General features: G+C 35.5%; 1 pseudogene; it reads left to right on the forward strand.

Annotated features, from left to right (window-relative positions):
• The first annotated feature begins 5,565 nt into the window (after positions 1-5,565).
• LOC119536928 overlaps positions 5,566-19,316 on the forward strand; it is a 143,174-nt pseudogene continuing 129,423 nt past the window's right edge.

Raw genomic sequence — 19,316 nt, forward strand, 5'->3', positions numbered from 1 at the left:
CCACCATGGAGGCGAGAAGGCAGTGGCATGACATATTTAAAATTCTGAGTGAGAAAAATTTCCAACCAAGAATACTTTATCCAGCAAAGCTCTCCTTCAAATTTGAGGGAAAGCTTAAATTTTTCACAGACAAACAAATGCTGAGAGAATTTGCTAACAAGAGACCTGCCCTACTGGAGATACTAAAGGGAGCCCTACAGACAGAGAAACAAAGAAAGGACAGAGAGACTTGGAGAAAGGTTCAGTACTAAAGAGATTCGGTATGGGTACAATAAAGGATATTAATAGAGAGAGGGGAAAAATATATATGACAAACATAAACCAAAGGATAAGACGGCTGATTCAAGAAATGCCTTCAAAGTTATAACACTGAATGTAAATGGATTAAACTCCCCAATTAAAAGATACAGATTCGCAGAATGGATTAAAAAAAAATGAACCATCAATCTGTTGCATACAAGAGACTCATCTTAGACACAGGGACACAAAGAAATTGAAAGTGAAAGGATGAAAAAAAATATTTCATGCAAGCTACAGCCAAAAGAAAGCAGGAGTAGCAATATTAATCTCAGATAAAATAGACTTTAAATGCAGGGATGTTTTGAGAGACAAAGAAGGCCACTACATACTAATAAAAGGGGCAATTCAACAAGAAGAAATAACAATCATAAATGTCTATGCACCCAATAAAAGTGCCACAAAATACATGAGAGAAACCCTGGCAAAACTAAAGGAAGCAATTGATGTTTCCACAATAATTGTGGGAGACTTCAACACATCACTCTCTCCTATAGATAGATCAACCAGACAGAAGACCAATAAGGAAATTGAAAACCTAAACAATCTGATACATGAATTAGATTTAACAGACATATACAGAACATTACATCCCAAATCACCAGGATACACATACTTTTCTAGTGCTCACGGAACCTTCTCCAGAATAGATCATATGCTGGGACATAAAACAAGCCTCAATTAATTTAAAAAGATTGAAATTATTCAAAGCACATTCTCTGACCAAAATGGAATACAGTTAGAAGTCAATAACCATCAGAGACTTAGAAAATTCACAAATACCTGGAGGTTAAACAACACAGTCCTAAACAATCCATGGATTAAAGAATAAATAGCAAGAGAAATTGCTAAATATATAGAGATGAATGAAAATGAGAACACAACATACCAAAACCTATGGGATGCAGCAAAAGCAGTGGTGAGGGGGAAATTTATAGCACTAAATGCATATATCAAAAAGGAAGAAAGAGCCAAAATCAAAGAACTAATGGATCAACTGAAGAAGCTAGGAAATGAACAGCAAACCAGTCCTAAAACAGGGAGAAGAAAAGAAATAACAAGGATTAAAACAGAAATAAATGACATAGAGAACAAAAAAACAATAGAGAGAATAAATATCACCAAAAGTTGGTTCTCTGAGAAGAGCAACAAGATTGACAAGCCCCTAGCTAGACTGACAAAATCAAAAAGAGAGGAGACCCATATAAACAAAATAATGAATGAAAAAGGTGACATAACTGCAGATCCTGAAGAAATTTAAAAAATTATAAGAGGAGACTATGAACAACTGTATGGCAACAAACTGGATAATGTAGAGGAAATGGACAATTTCCTGGGAACATATGAACAACCTAGATTCACCAGAGAAGAAATAGAAGACCTCAATCAACCCACCACAAGCAAAGAGATCCAATCAGTCATCAAAAATCTTCCCACAAATAAATGCCCAGGGCCAGATGGCTTCACAGGGGAATTCTACTAAACTTTCCAGAAAGAATTAACACCAATCTTACCCAAACTGTTTCTAAACTTTGAAGAAAATGGAACACTACCGAACTCATTTTATGAAGCTAACATCAATCTAATACCAAAACCAGGCAAAGATGCTACAAAAAAGGAAAACTACCGGCCAATCTCCCTAATGAATATAGATGCAAAAATCCTCAACAAAATACTTGCAAATCGAATCCAAAGACACATTAAAAAAATCATACACCATGATCAAGTGGGGTTCATTCCAGGCATGCAAGGATGGTTCAACATAAGAAAATCAATCAACGTATTACAACACATTAAAAATTCGAAAGGGAAAAATCAAATGATCATCTCAATAGATGCTGAAAAAGCATTTGGCAAAATCCAACATCCGTTTTTGATAAAAACACTTCAAAAGGTAGGAATTGAAGGAAACTTCCTCAAAATGATAAACAGCATATATGAAAAATCCACAGCCAGCATAGTACTCAATGGTGAGAGACTGAAAGCCTTCCCTCTAAGATCAGGAACAAGACAAGGATGTCCGCTGTCACCACTGTTGACATTGTGCTGGAAGTGCTAGCCAGGGCAATCTGGCAAGACAAAGAAATAAAAGGCATCCAAATTGGAAACGAAGAAGTAAAACTGTCATTGTTTGCAGATGATATGATCTTATATCTGGAAAACCCTGAGAAATCGATGATACAGCTACTAGAGCTAATAAACAAATTTAGCAAAGTAGCGGGATACAAGATTAATGCACATAAGTCAGTAATGTTTCTATATGCTAGAAATGAACAAACTGAAGAGACACTCAAGAAAAAGATACCATTTTCAATAACAACTAAAAAAATCAAGTACCTAGGAATAAACTTAACCAAAGATGTAAAAGACCTATACAAAGAAAACTACACAACTCTACTAAAAGAAATAGAAGGGGACCTTAAAAGATGGAAAAATATTCCATGTTCATGGATAGGAAGGCTAAATGTCATTAAGATGTCAATTCTACCCAAACTCATCTACAGATTCAATGCAATCCCAATCAAAATTCCAACAACCTACTTTGCAGACTTGGAAAAGCTAGTTATCAAATTTATTTGGAAAGGGAAGATGCCTCGAATTGCCAAAGACGCTCTAAAAAAGAAAAACGAAGTGGGAGGACTTACACTCCCTGACTTTGAAGCTTATTAGAAAGCCACAGTTGCCAAAACAGCATGGTACTGGCACAAAGATAGACATATAGATCAATGGAATCGAATTGAGAATTCAGAGATAGACCCTCAGATCTATGGCCAACTGATCTTTGATAAGGCCCCCAAAGTCACTGAGTCATAGTTGTCTTTTCAACAAATGGGGCTGGGAGAGTTGGATATCCATATCCAAAAGAATGAAGGAGGACCCCTACCTCACACCCTACACAAAAATTAACTCAAAATGGATGAAAGATCTCAATATAAAAGAAAGTACCATAAAACTCCTAGAAGATAATGTAGGGAAACATCTTCAAGACCTTGTATTAGGCGGCCACTTCCTAGACTTTACACCCAAAGCACAAGCAACAAAAGAGAAAATAGATAAATGGGAACTCCTCAAGCTTAGAAGTTTCTGCACCTCAAAGGAATTTCTCAAAAAGGTAAAGAGGCAGCCAACTCAATGGGAAAAAATTTTTGGAAACCATGTATCTGACAAAAGACTGATATCTTGCATACGTAAAGAAATCCTACAACTCAATGACAGTAGTACAGACAGCCCAATTATATAATGGGCAAAAGATATGAAAAGACAGTTCTCTGAAAACACATGAAAAAATGTTCAGCTTCACTAGCTATTAGAGAGATGCAAATTAAGACCACAATGAGATACCATCTAACACCTATTAGAGTGGCTGCCATTAAACAAACAGGAAACTACAAATGCTGGAGGGGATGTGGAGAAATTGGAACTCTTATTCATTGTTGGTGGGACTGTATAATGGTTCAGCCACTCTGGAAGTCAGTCTGGCAGTTCCTTAGAAAACTAGATATAGAGTTACCATTCGATCCAGCGATTGCACTTCTCGGTATATACCCAGAAGGTCGGAAAGCAGTGACACGAACAGATATCTGCACGCCAATGTTCATAGCAGCATTATTCACAATTGCCAAGAGATGGAAACAACCCAAATGTCCTTCAACAGATGAGTGGATAAAGAAAATGTGGCATATACACACGATGGAATACTACATGGCAGTAAGAAGGAACGATCTCGTGAAACATATGACAACATGGATGAACCTTGAAGACATAATGCTGAGCGAAATAAGCAAGGCACAAAAAGAGAAATATTATATGCTACCACTAATGTGAACCTTGAAAAATGTAAAACAAATGGTTTATAATGTAGAATGTAGGGGAACTAGCAATAGAGAGCAATTAAGGAAGGGGGAACAATAATCCAAGAAGAACAGATAAGCTATTTAACGTTCTGGGGATGCCCAGGAATGACTATGGTCTGTTAATTTCTGATGGATATAGTAGGAACAAGTTCACAGAAATGTTGCTATATTATGTAACTTTCTTGGGGTAAAGTAGGAACAGGTTGGAAGTAAAGCAGTTATCTTAGGTTAGTTGTCTTTTTCTTACTCCCTTGTTATGATCTCTTTGAAATGTTGTTTTATTGTATGTTTTTTTTTAACTTTTTTTTTCATACAGTTGTTTTAAAAAAGAAAAAAAGCTAAAAAAAAAAGAAAAAATAAGGAAAAAATATGTAGTGCCCCCTTGAGGAGCCTGTGGAGAATGCAGGAGTATTGGCCTATCCTACCTCGATGGTTGCTAACATGACCACAGACATAGGGGACTGGTGGTTTGATGAGTTGAGCCCTCTACCATAGGTTTTACCCTTGGGAAGATGGTTGCTGTAAAGGAGAGGCTAGGCCTCCCTATAATTGTGCCTAAGAGCCTCCTCCCGAATGCCTCTTTGTTTCTCAGATGTGGCCCTCTCTCTCTGGCTAAGCCAACTTGAAAGGTGAAATCACTGCCCTCCCCCCTACGTGGGATCAGACACCCAGGGGAGTGAATCTCCCTGGCAACGTGGAATATGACTCCCGGTGAGGAATGTAGACCTGGCATCGTGGGACGGAGAACATCTACTTGACCAAAAGAGGGATGTGAAAGGAAATGAAATAAGCTTCAGTGGCAGAGAGATTCCAAAAAGAGCTGAGAGGTCACTCTGGTGGGCACTCTTATGCACAATTTAGACAACCCTTTTTAGGTTCTGAAGAATTGGGGTAGCTGGTGTTGGATACCTGAAACCATCAAACTACAACCCAGAACCCATGAATCTCGAAGACAATTGTATAAAAATGTAGCTTATGAGGGGTGACAATGGGATTGGGAAAGCCATAAGACCACACTCCACTTTGTCTAGTTTATGGATGGATGAGTAGAAAAATAGGGGAAGGAAACAAACAAATGAACAGACAAAGTTACCCAGTGTTCTTTTTTACTTCAATTGCTCTTTTTCACTTTAATTATTATTCTTGTTATTTTTGTGTGTGTGTGCTAATGAAGGTGTCAGAGATTGATTTAGGTGATGAATGTACAACTATGTAATGGTACTGTGAACAATCAAAAGTATGATTTGTTTTGTATGACTGTGTGGTATGTGAATATATCTCAGTAAAATGAAGATAAAAAAAGAGATTCAAATAAAAAAGAAACTGTTCTTAAAAAAAATAACAAAAAAAAATAAAATCTTTAAATAAAATGTTTAATACCCATCCAAAAAAGAAAAAAAAAAAACTAGTAGGGATGTGTGCATGCTCAGGTTCCGCTTGGGCCCCGCCCCCTGAGGCTCCTCCCCCTCGCGGCGCTCCACCGTGGGCGCTCAGCGGCAGCAAGATGGCGGCACAGCAGCAAGGTGGCAGCATAGCAGTGGCAGCCGTCCCCTCTGCAGTGTTTCTCCCTCCTCCATGGTAAGTTTTTTGAAGATTTTGTTCTTCTATTGCTTTAGTTGAATACTAGTTTATATATGTTGTATTTTCATTTTCAAGAAATTTTAATTATTTAAATTTCCACATCTTCTTTGACCCATGAGATATTTAGAGGATGTTTTTGGGAAAGTTTTTTTTAAAAAAAAATTATTTAGAAATGCGTGAGGTATAAAATTCTTGATGTTTGATTTTCTTATGTTTCTTTTTTTAAAGTTAGTCTTTTAAAAATGCCATCCCATCATTTTCTGATGACCATATTTTTTTCTCTGGAAAAGTAATTTGGAAATCTTAAGCTTGCCTCTCAACAAATAATGTATCTTTTGTCCCCAGTTCTCCTTAAGATTTTCCCCTATTTCTGTTTATCAGAAGTTTGACTGTGATTTGCCCAAGTGTTTTTTTTTTCTTCCCTAATTTTTATCTGCTTAAGCTTTTCTGAAGGTCCTGAATCTGAGGGGTGATATCTTCCTTATTTTTTTGAAAATTCAGTGCCATCATCTATTTCTTTCTGCCTCAGTCTTTTTCTCTTGTCGTTTGGTCTCTAAGTAAGCACACGTTAGATCATTTGAATGTTTCTCTAATGTTTCTTTATACTCTGTACTCTATTTTCAATTTGTTTTTTTTGCCTACTGTCTTGTGCTCCAGTTTGGATGTTTTATATTTACCTGCTATGGAGTTCATTAACCCTGTCTTCTGCTGTGTCATGGGTTTAGATTGTGCATTTCTATGATTAAAGTTTGGTTCTTCTATATATGTCAATGTCCTTTTAAAATCTTTTCACCCATTTTGTCCGTTTTTTCTGTAAATGTATGTAATAGCTACTTTATAGTCCTTGTCTGCTAATTTCAGCATCTGAATCATCACTGGATCTTCTTTTATCTGATTTTTGCTATGATGATCAGTCCTATTTTCCCTCCTAGTCATCTGTCTCAATTTTTTCAAATTTTATTCCAGATATTGTTTATAAAAGAGTTTTAGAGTCTGAATTTGATATTTTCCCCCAGAATTTTCTTTCTTTTTTCTGTCATAGATAGGGTGAGAGGATGATCATGTCAATGTAGTCATCAATTGAGTTCTGCTGGGGCAAGATTACAGTTTAATTAGAATCAATCTTCATTTTTTTTCCAACTTTATTGAGGCATATTTATATATCATAAAATTCATTCATTTCAACTGTCCCATTCAATGATGAATATAAAAATTTATTTCAGGACCTTCAATTTTATTCTGCTGGTGTATATTTCTATCATTTTTTTCCAATACCTTACTGAATAGGTAAAATGTAGTTTTATAGTAAACTTTTTTTTTCCATTTTTAATGCAATTTTATTTAGAAATATTCACACACCATACAATCCATTTGATATACACAATTAATGGCTCACAGTAGTAAAATACAGTTGTGCATTCATCATCATGATCAATTTTAGGACATTTTCATTACTCCAGAAAAATAAATAAAAAGAAAAATCTCCCAAACATCCCATACCTCTCATCCCCCCATGATTGACCCCTAGTAATGGTGTGGTACATTTGTCACTGTTGATGAAAGAATATTAAGATATTACTATAAACTATAGTCCATAGTTTGCAAAAGGTACATTTTTCCCATATACACCCCTCTATTATTAACCCCCTGTAACAGTGTCATACATTTGTTCTAGTTCATGTAAGAACTTTTTTTATATTTGTACAGTTAATCACAGTCTGTACTATAGTAAACTTTTAAATCATTAAATGAAAGTTCTCCAAATTTGTTCTTCTCTTTCAAAATTGTTTTGGATATTTAAGTGTTTTGCATCAACATATACATTTCACAATCTGCCTGTCAGTCAGGAGGTGCCTGATGGAAATTTGATAAGAATTGCCTGTAGCTGAATATGGAGAGAAAATGCCATCTTAGCAACTTTGGGCTTTCCTGTACATGACTGTGGAATATCTCTCGATTTATTTAAATCTTCAATGTAACTGAACAATGTTTTGTAATTCCCACTGTATAAGTATGACACTTCTTTTGTTGAATTGATTTGCTGCCATTCTTAAGGGAATTGAATCCTTAATGTCTTATTTGAATTGTTCATTATTTACCTGTAGAAAGCTCAGATTGTTAGATTGATATCTAGTTTTCTATTCTTATGTATGGATTAAATCTATAAATTTTCCTTTAATCACAGATTTAGCTGCATCTCATCAATTTCATAAGCTGTGTTTACATTTTCATTCTCTTCAAAATACTAATTCCCTTTGAAATGTTTTCTTTGACCCATGGATTATTCAGAAGTGTGTAGTTTAATTTACAGATGTTTGTATTGTTCCCAAATTTCTGTCTGTTGTTAATTTCTGATTTGATTAATTGTGTTTTGAGAACATACATTATTATAAAATTTAAATCTTTTCACATTTTTAAGGTTTGTTTAATGGTCTAACATATAGTCTTTCTTGTAGATTTTTTCATGTGTATTTAAAAATAATGCATAATCTGCTGTTTTTGAGTGGAGTGTTCTATTTGGTAAAGTTGGTTGTTAGTGTTGCTCAAATCTTCTGTGTCCTTTCTGATTTCCTGTCTAGTGGTACTGTCAGTTATTCAGAGTGGTGTGTTGATGTTTACAGCAATTACTGACAGTTTCTTATTCATGTATTTTGTGACTCTGTTTATTGAGTGAGTAGATGTCAACAATTACAATATCATCCTGCCAATTTGACACTATTATCATTACAAAATTTACCTCTTACTATGTATAATAATTTTTGTCTTAAAAACTATTTTTTCTGATATTACAAAAGGCCAAACTATACTATTTGGTATCCATTGTATGCTATATATTTCTCCATTCCTTTACTTTCAACCCGTGTATATCTTTAAATCTAAAGTGTGTCTTTTGTAAACAGCATATGATTGAATCTTGTATTTTCTTTTGTCCTGTCTCACAATCTTTGCCTTTTGATTATAGTGCTTAATCCATTTTTATTTAATACAACTTTTATATGGTAAGGAAAAAAGAAAAAAGAAAAGATGGGGGCATTGGACCACAGATTTTTGATGAGATTTGGTCCCTGTTTTGGTTCAGTGGAGAAAGCCTCAGCCATTTTCAGTCCCAGCACCCTGACCCAGAAAAGGGTAGAGATAGCATAGGCAGAGAGACCATTCAAATGTAAATGACCTCTCTCCAGGGGGTGTATCTTCTCTAAGAGGAAAAAGGTGGGGCCAAGCTCTACTACCCACCTTCCATTCCGAACCAAACCCCAGAGCCTGAGGGAAAACAGCCACGGGCCACATCTCCTTACACCAGTCTGAAGCTACAGGCTGACAGACGTCATCTGCTGGGCAGAAAAGCACAGTGACTTGAGTCATCACAGGGTTTATCAATCAAAGACATCCTCAGGGAAAAGGATACTATTGCCTCCTTTTAGACCTGAACCCGTTCTAGTCTGGGAGAACCTGATTGGGGTAACCAAGGAAACCAGATGCCTAGACAACAGAAAACTACAACCTACACTAAGAAAAATGTAATTATGGCCCATTCACAGGAACAAACTTACAGTTCAACTGAGATACAGGAATTTAAACAACTAATACTAAATCAATTCATAAAGTTTAGGGAAGATACAGCAAAAGAGATGAAGCGTATAATGAAAACACTGGGTGAACATAAGTTAGAAATTGAAGGTTCAATAAAACAACTGGCAGAATCTATGGAAATGAAAGGCACAACAAAAGAGATGAAAGACGCAAGGGAGACATACAAGAGCAGAGCTCAAGAGGCAGAAGAAAACACTTAGGAAATGGAGAACAAGACACTTGAAAGCCTACACACAGAAGAACAGGTAGAGAAAAGAATGGAAAAATATGAGTAACATCTTCGGGAACTGAGTGACTACATGAAATGCAGGAATGTAAGTGTCATTCGTGTCCCAGAAGGAGAAGAGAAGGGAAAAGGGGCAGAAGCAATAATAGAGGAAATAATCAATGAAATTTCCCATCTCTTATGAAAAACATAAAATTACCGACCTGAAAAGTGCAGCATACCCCAAACAGAATAGATCTGAATAGGCCTATGCCAAGATACTTAATAAGCAGATTGTCAAACATTAAAGATAAAGAGAGAATCCTGAAAGCAGCAAGAGAAAAGCGATCCATCACATACAAAGGAAGCTTCATAAGATTATGCGCAGATTTCTCAATAGAAACCATGGAGGCAAGAAGGAAGTGGGTGATATATTTAAGATACTGAAAGAGGAAAACCACCAACCAAGAATCCTATATCCGGCAAAACTATCCTTCAAATATGAGGAAGAGCTTAAAATATTCTCTGCGAAACAGACAATGACAGAGTTTGTGAACAAGATACCTGCTCTACAGGAAACACTAAAGGGAACACTGCAGACAGAAAGGAAAAGACAGGAGTGAGAGGTTTGGTACACAATTTTGGGAGACAGTAACACAGCAATGTAAGTACACTGAACAAAGATGACTGTGAGTATGGTTAAGAGAGGAAGGTTAGGAGCACGTGGGACACCAGAACAAAAGAAGATAGAGACTGGGACTGTATAACTCAGTGAAACTTAGGGTGCTCAACAGTTGTAATAAAAGGTACAAATATGTTTTTACATGAGGTAGAACAAATTAATGTCAACATTGCAAGGTGTTAAAAATAGGGTGGGATGGGGGGAAAATACAATCAATGCAAACTAGAGACTATAATTAACAGAAACATTGTATTATGCTTCCTTTAATGTAGCAAAGGCAGTATATCAAAGCTAAATGCATATAAGGGGGATATAAGGGAGAGGTATGGGACTTTTGGCATTGGTGATGTTGTCTGACTCTTTATTCTACTTTAGTTTAATGCTATCTCTCTCTTTCTCTCTCCTGTTTCTTTCTCTTTTGTCTATCTGTCTTCTTTGACTCTTTCTCCTTCTTTGTGGAAGAAATGGAGATATCCTTATATATATATAGTGGTGATGGTGCTGAATACATAAATACATGACTATACAGGGAACCATTGACTGTTTACTTAGGACAGAATGTATGGTGTGTGAACAAAACCATCTTAAAAGAAATGGGTTGATGAAGAAACTTTGAGGGAACTATATTGAGTGAAATAAGACAGACACATAAAGGCAAATATTGCAGGGTCTCACTGATATGAACTAACTATAATATGTAAACTCATAGACATGAAATATAAGTTACCAGGATATAGAACGAGACTAAAGATTGGGGAGTGGTTGCTTATTATGAGCAGAATGTTCAACTAGGATAAACTTAAACATTTGGAAATGGACAAGGGTGATGGTAGCATGTTATTGTGAGAATAACTAAGTGCTGAATGGTGTGTGAATGTGGTGGAAAGGGTCACGCATGCTCAGAGTCACACATGTCAGCAAAAGGAAAGTTGGAGGTTAAAAGATGGGAATGTATAAAAGTGAATCTTGTGGTGGACAATGTCCATGATTAATTGTACAAATATTAGAAATCTCTCTCATGACACTATAACTAGAAGTCAATAAGACAGGGCATATAGGAAAAATATATACCTGTTGCAAACTATATACTACAATTAGTAGTATTTTAACATTCTTTCATCAACAGTAACAAATGTACTATACCAATACTATGAATCAATAATGGAGGGGGGTTGGTTAGGGGTATGGGAAGATTTGAGTTTCCTTCTTTTGTCTCTATTCCTTTTCTAGAGTAATGAAAATGTTCTAAAAATTGAATTAAAAAATTGTGATGGGTGTGCAGCTGTATGGTGTGCAATTGATTGTACACTTTCGATCTTCGGATGGTTGTATGGTATGTGAACAATCTCAAAAAAAAATTTTTTTTAAAAGTCAACAGGTTCACAGACTAATTGGTGAGCTTACAGCTGTAACCAGACACATTTGTCCCTTTGTTTCTCCAACTGAGCCTCTTCATTCCAACCTCAACTCTGGTCCTCATAACCATGCCATCAGCATGAAAGGCTGATGGGGCAGAGAGGGAGGGAGGGGAGGGAGGCAGGGACAGAAGGATACAGGAAGGGAAGGAGGGAGGCAAGGAAGAAGGAAAGAAGGGGAAATATATGAACATTGTGCAACCCAAGATTCACATTGTGTGGTCCTTCCACCCCACTTACACCCTATACTAAGTATGTTATTAGTCTTACTTCTCACTTTGTGTTTTAAATTGATCCAATATACCATGTGATTCTAACAAAAAAAACAAAAAAAAACACCCAAAACATCCCATATTCCTTATTTACCCCCTATTATTTATATATATATTTATCTTTATTTTATTACTCATTTACCCATATACTGGATAAACAGTGTATCAGTTACAAGGTTTTCACAATCACAGTCACATGATAAAAGCTATATAATTATACAGTTGTCATCAGGAATCAAGTCTACTGGATTACAGTCCAACAAATTCAGGTATTACCTTCTAGCTATTCTTACATACTAGAAACAAAAAAGGAGTATCTATATAATGCATAAGAATAACCTCCAGAATGACCTCTTGACTCTATTTGAAATCTCTTAGCCACTGAAACTTAATTTTGTTTCATTTTTTTCCCCTATTTGGGCAAGGAGAAATTCTCAATCCCATGATACCAGGGCCAGGTTCATCCCTGGGATCATGTCCCACATTGCCGGGGAGATTTACACTCCTGGGGGTTATGTCCCATGTAGGGGAGAGGATGGCCTCATTTTGTTTTTGTTTGTTTTATGTGTTTCTTCACAGACCTAAGTCTGGTGACTGATGGTACGGAAAATCAAACCAGAGGAATATCTACCTGTGGTTGCTCCCAGTTATGGTTTTCTAGCTTCCTAATGGCTCATCCCACAATTTAGTGTAATATCTAGGACCTATTGGAGAAAAGAGATGCTCCTGACATCAGGCCCTCAGGAAGCAGCTTTCCTGGCCTGCTATGGGGAGGTTCTGGTTACTACATGAATACATCAATATCACTAGGAATTTCCTGTGTTCAATCATAAAAATCATGAATTTTTTCCTCTCTGCATTGACTCTGGAAGCAGCATCAGAATTACATTGAGATATGCACATGTAGCTTTTGTTCTGTCATAAATAGCTCCCCCAAATTGGAGGCATAATATATGATTTCCTTTCAAACAGGCCAGAAAGAAAATGCCATATACGGCTGAAATACTTTGGGGAATTATGTGAGTCCCTTGAAAACAGATGTCGTAGTTTACCACTAATTGTGTCAAAATTTCTATTGCTTCTGCAAGAAGAGCTTTCAAAATAATGAACATTTGTATTGAGGAATAGCTGGAAGAAGAGTTTCTTGTTGCTGTTGATGATCATCTTATTGTTTTGGGCTTTTAATAAATGAAAAATGGATATAGCCAGACTACTAAAAAGATCCTTTTGACCTCAGTATACCTCTCAAAGGAGACACATCGGCCCCTTTCAAAAATACCCTTGTTTGCTTTTCTCAGTAATCCATTCAACACTAGTAATGCTAGGAAATGTGTTTAAAAAACAAAACAAAAGAAAACAAAAGAATTAGTCAAATTGACAAAAACCTAGGAAATATAATTTCAAAAGAATACACAGAGGTTTGAAACTACATCCTCCACAGCTACAAAGAGGACAGAGAAATCTCCTTTACATCAGAAAACAAATTTATTTACATTATTAAAGTGTACGTTAGGTTCAGGATATAGACAATCTCTGCTTTCCATTGCTGGGGACAAAATATTATATGAAATTTAGAATCTCTCTGGTGTTTTAACATCTTGTTTGCACTGAAAAATTTTGAAAGCTCCCAAATCCAGAACATTTGGTGGAATTTGGTGTGTTAACAGCTGTGGTTGAGTTCTTGTTTTGCCAAGTAATGCTGCGCAATTCCATATGTTGTATATGTCAAAACTGAAGATAATTTTTCTTCTGAGCTAATAAACAAACAAATCCTTCTTCTCAAGGAACGAGTTGTACAGAATTGGACAGACTGAAGCTTTGTGTATGTTGAAAAGCATTAATAATCAGATAAAACAAACCTGTGGATTGTGAGTGGCAGCATATGGCATGCATATGTGGAAAGCACCACCTTCCAGGGCATGTTTTATTGGCTCTTCTGAGCAAAGTGGATGCTGACTAGCCCTGTGTATAGAGGGAGAAAATGATTTTGTCTCAAGAAAGCAAAATCTCACAAATCACAGCAGTTAACACAACTTGTGTGTGTAAACAGTACAATGAATGCCAGACTGTTCCATGGCTCCAAGTCTGAGACCTGGAATACAATGTGGAGGTAAAAAAAACTAAACCCAGTTATCTGCTCCACCAGTGGTTATAAATCTAGGCTTGGTTTTCTACGTCCTTGTGCCCCTTACCAGCTGTGTCCTTGTGCAGTGTAATTAACTGAACTTACTTAACTTACTTTTGACTTAACTAACTTACTTAACTAAAAAAAAATACAGATAATCATAATACCTACTCATTGAGTTGACATGAAGATTAAATTGTACTTCTATAAAAAGATGCCTCTCTCAGTATTATATGCAATATTAAATATTGAAAACAGCCTATACCCAATTATAGGGAATGCACTATGGTTTATCCACTCAACATTATATAATATTGTAATTTAAATGATGCCTTCATCTTATAGATCACAGTACAGTTTGAAACCATGAATCCATCAACTTACACATTTAATAAGAATGGCAAGGAAATCCATCAAAATGTTAATTGGATTTGTGTCTGGATAGTGGAATTTTGAGGGAGTTTAATTTTTCTTTTTATCTGCTATCTCTTCTACATGATCTTATAATTTTTTAAAAATCAGAACAATTTTTTTATAAAATGAATGGATTAGTGAATGGATTAAGTTTGCTTGGCAAAGAGTGGTGTTTAAAAAGCAATCCACTCTGTGTCCTACGGATGAGAGCAGCAATCTGACACTAGTAGAGGACTATAGGTGGCAGTGTACTATGTTGGTTAAAAGTCAGACTTTATATATGAATCTTAGCACTAATATTTACCAGCTATGTTACCTTATGCAAATCACTAACATCCATAAGCCTGTTTCCTCCTCTGTAAAATAAAAATAAAAATACCTACCTCATTAAGATAAAATGAAATGAAATAAGCTTCAGTGGCAGAGAGATTCCAAAACGAGCCGAGAGATCACTCTGGTGGGCACTCTTACACACACTTTAGACAACCCTTTTTAGGTTCTAAAGAATTGGGGTAGCTGGTAGTAGATACCTGAAACTATCAAACTACAACCCAGAACCCAGGAATCTTGAAGACAATTGTATAAAAATGTAGCTTATGAGGGGTGACAATGGGATTGGGAAAGCCATAAGGACCACACTCCCCTTTGTCTAGTTTATGGATGGATGAGTAGAAAAATAGGGGAAGGAAACAAACAGACAGACAGGCAAAGGTACCCCGTGTTCTTTTTTACTTTAATTGCTCTTTTTCACTTTAATTATTCTTGTTATTTTTGTGTGTGTGCTAATGAATGTGTCAGGGATTGATTTAGGTGATGAATGTACTACTATGTAATGGTACTGTGAACAATCGGAAGTACGATTTGTTTTGTATGACTGCGTGGTATGTGAATATATCTCAATGAAATGAAGATTTAAAAAAATAAAAAAATAAAAATAAAAATAAAAAGTATATGTCCATAAAATATGCTCATACAAAACCTTGTGCACAGATGTTCATAGCACCATTATTCATAATAGCCAAAAAGTAGAAACAACCCAAACATACATCAGCTAATGAATGGATAAAATAAATGTGGTATATTCATACAATGGAATATCATTAGGCAATTAAAAAAGGAGTGAAATACTGGTACATGATACAACATGGATAAAAAAACAAAAAAGTATTATGCTAAGTGAAAGACGCTAGTCCCCAAAGACCACATATTGTATGATTTCATTTTAATGAAAAATTCAGAATAGGCAAATCTATAGAGACAGAAAGTAGACTATGGTTGCTCAGTATGAGGTAGGGGTGAGATGGGGGGTGGGTGGGATGGGGAGAGATTGTTAATGAGTACACGGTTTCTTTTGGGGGTGATGAAAATGTTCTAAAATTGGATTATGGTGATGGCTGTACAACTCTGTAAATATACTCATAATCAATAGTACACTGTAAATGGGTGAACTTTTATGGTATGTAAATTGTATCTCAATAAACCTCTTTAAGAAAGTCAAAAAAAGAAAAACCTACCTCATGAAGATAAAATGAAATGATACATGAAATCTTTTCATGTATTGTTTCTCACACAGTAGATGTTCAGCAAATATTTAATGAATATTCTCCATTCAACTATACTGCATCATTTTAACAGCCTGGAAATCTGCCCCCAAGCATCCCTCTCCCCAATTTTGCTTCCGATTTAAGAAAAACTATCTGAAACTTGGAAATAAGGCAAAAAGATTTCCTCATTTCTTTGCAAAGCCATACAGGAGTATTGTAGAACAAACCCACATATATGTAACTTGTGCTCTAAGGGAAGGCAATTGTGTTTGACTTTGTACTTTGTACGAGATTAGGTCCTGAACTTTGGAAAGTTAGATGAAGGTGGATAAGATGGATAAGTTGCAAATTAGTTTCATCCAGTAGAGATGCAAATAATTTCTGTCCATTAGGTAACAACTCCCAAGGTTAAGATTGTATTGTACTGTAGGTCATTAGTCAGTTTTGAATCTAATTTTGCAACCTTATATTAGTACTTCTTTTTCTACTAAACATACATTATTTTTTCCTTATTTTCTCCTTTGAGCCTAGGTTTACTATCCTGTTGGTTCCCTTATTAATGAGGTAAATAAAACTTTGGCACATGCTCACTATAGATTTGTATGAGAGTCAAAGTTAAATTTAAGACTGATATTTAAAAGTTTTTTTTCCATTGGAGATTCATTCCTTGTGTTAAAAATATTGCAAATATTTACCTATGTAAGCATAACACATAAAGTTTAATCAGCGATGTATACAGCAGTTGAAAAGGAAGATGCTGCATGACATTTCATATCAGGGTGCTCAGATACTTCTGGAGAATAGTAAGTTCTTCAGCACAGGACATGAGGAAATAGATTTTGAAATGGGGGAAAGGTGGGAAGCTAATAACTAAGCCATTCAAAGGTAGTATCCACCCAGAGATCCCACTTGGAATATTGTGCTATGTGTACATGTGGGTGGGTGGGGGACATCCAGTGAGAGCAATTGGGAACCAAAAGCAGTCCTTAACCTACTGCAAAATTTAACCAGGAGCTACCCATGCTTCAGATACAGAGATTCTCAAAATCCTGTCTATGTACCCAGAGGGGTACCCAACAACTTTTCAGACACAGTATCAAGATAATTTTCATAACAACACTATGATGCTATTTTCTTTTTCACAATGTTAACATTAGCACTGATGGTGAAAAAACAATGTAGACTGAAACTGCTTATGCCTTTGTTTAGATGAATGAAGCCAGTGGCACTAAACTGTACCAGTAGTTGTATTCTTCATAAAATGTGTTTATAATCACATTAAAAGCCAGTTTTATGCTAGAATGTCATTGATAAAGCAATAAAATTATTAATCTTATTAAATCTTAACCCTTGAGTGTATGTTTCTTTAAAAAATATTCTTTGTGACAAAATGGGAAGTGCACATGAAGTACTTCTGCTACATACTCCAGTCTTCTCAAGGAAAAATTCCTGTGCAGTTGCTTGAGTTGTAAACTTAATCAGCTACTTTTTTTTTTCATTGAACATCAGTTTTACCTGAGAGAATGACTGACAAACTATGGTTATTCAGATTTGGGAATCTGACAGACATTTTCTTGAAAATGAATGAAGCAAGCCTGTCACTTCAAGGAAAACAACTGTCAGTACTTAATGATAAAATTTGAGCTTGGAAGCAAATACTAGAATTTTTGAAAACTTGTATCTCCCACTGTGAGTTTGGAAGCAGCCCAAAGCCTAAAGACTTTTCTGTTGAGATTAGTGGGGATATTAACAAATGAACTGTTTCATACTGTATATTGGACTGTGCCAACATTTAAAACAGCTACATCTCTCAGTGAACTAATATTTTCCAAACCACCACTGAATGATGTTACAAAATCATGCGTGGGTAAAATATCCACTCAAAGTACAAGGAAGACTAGTGGATTTTAATGTATAAAGTACCACTTGTGAAGTTTTGGCATAGTAGCAAAGAAGAATATCCTCAATTATATATGTAAAACATAAAGCCAGTACAGCACTAATGAAACATAAGTGAAACACAGCAGAACAGAGCTTGAAACTAACATTAAGCATTAGGCAAGAATATCTTGACTCATCAGAGGAGGCTATAAAAGTATTCCTCCTTTTTTAACCATGTATTTTCATGATGTCTTCTTCCTTTACTGCAACCAAAACCATATGTTGCAATAGATTGAGTACAGAAGCAGGTATGAGAACTCAGTACTCTTCTTTTAAGTCAGACATTAAAGAGATTTGGAAGAATTTGAAATGATGCCACTCTCTTCACTAAATATATTTTTTGTTTTGGAAAATATAGCCATATTTTATTTTTTAATGTTATTCATCTAACATATAATGGGTTTATCATTATCATTTTTAAAAATTAATAGATATACATATTTCTTAGTTTTCATTTCTAATATAGAAAGTATCAATACATTGTGACTCACACAACAAAATCCCTTTGGGATCCTCAATAATTTTTCACAGTATAAGGGGGCCCCTGAGATTAAAGATTTGGAAAAACGTTGCTATCATATACCTAAGCCAAGAGTGAGATCTCTGCACTCACCTAGGATCTTCATCTAAAGAATAAAATAACCCCTTAACTGATATAATATAAAAGCATAGGTTGTTTAGGAACTCTTTACATGGATCAGGAGTTATTTTAAGTACAAAGGTTCTGTGAAGTTTTCACAACAGGTTGGAAGACAAACAAAACTATGGCTTGATGAATAATTTCTATTTGTAAGAAGAGTTGTGAAGAGCTCATATTAAGGCTTCCATTTAGACAAACACAATGTGTATTTTTAAAAGCCTTTACTTTATGAGTATCCACATAAAAGACTTCTCCTTTACAATACTGTTGATAATAATTCTATTTCAGTGTGTTGATCTGGACCAAACAGACAAACATACCCAATATTTACACAGATGTCTGGGATGGGAAGCAAGGGAACTACATTTGATTTTCAGTTTGTTCCAGAATGGAAGCAACATCTTTATTACCCTGGCATTAGAGTTTTTAGAAATTCTATCATTAACATTTCCTTATTGACTGCATTTAATTTTTTTCCCACATCAAATTTCTATCAGAGTAAAGAACCCCAATATTACATATAGGTTCCGGAAGAGATAATGAGATAATGGGGAGATTATCAAAGTAAACTAATTTTAAAATTTGTGTTTGGAAGTGGTTCACGTAATTCTTGTCACCCTCAGCCCAAATGACCCTGAATTACAGGCTCAGGCAAAGATCTACTCCTCAGATTAGCTCCCGTGGTGTGCTGTCACCTCTCAAAAGTGATTTTTATGGCTCTTCAAAAGCCAGAAAATAATTCTGGAGGCACCAAT

This window comes from Choloepus didactylus, chromosome 6 (genome assembly GCF_015220235.1).
Source record: "Choloepus didactylus isolate mChoDid1 chromosome 6, mChoDid1.pri, whole genome shotgun sequence".
NCBI classification, from domain to species: domain Eukaryota; kingdom Metazoa; phylum Chordata; class Mammalia; order Pilosa; family Megalonychidae; genus Choloepus; species Choloepus didactylus.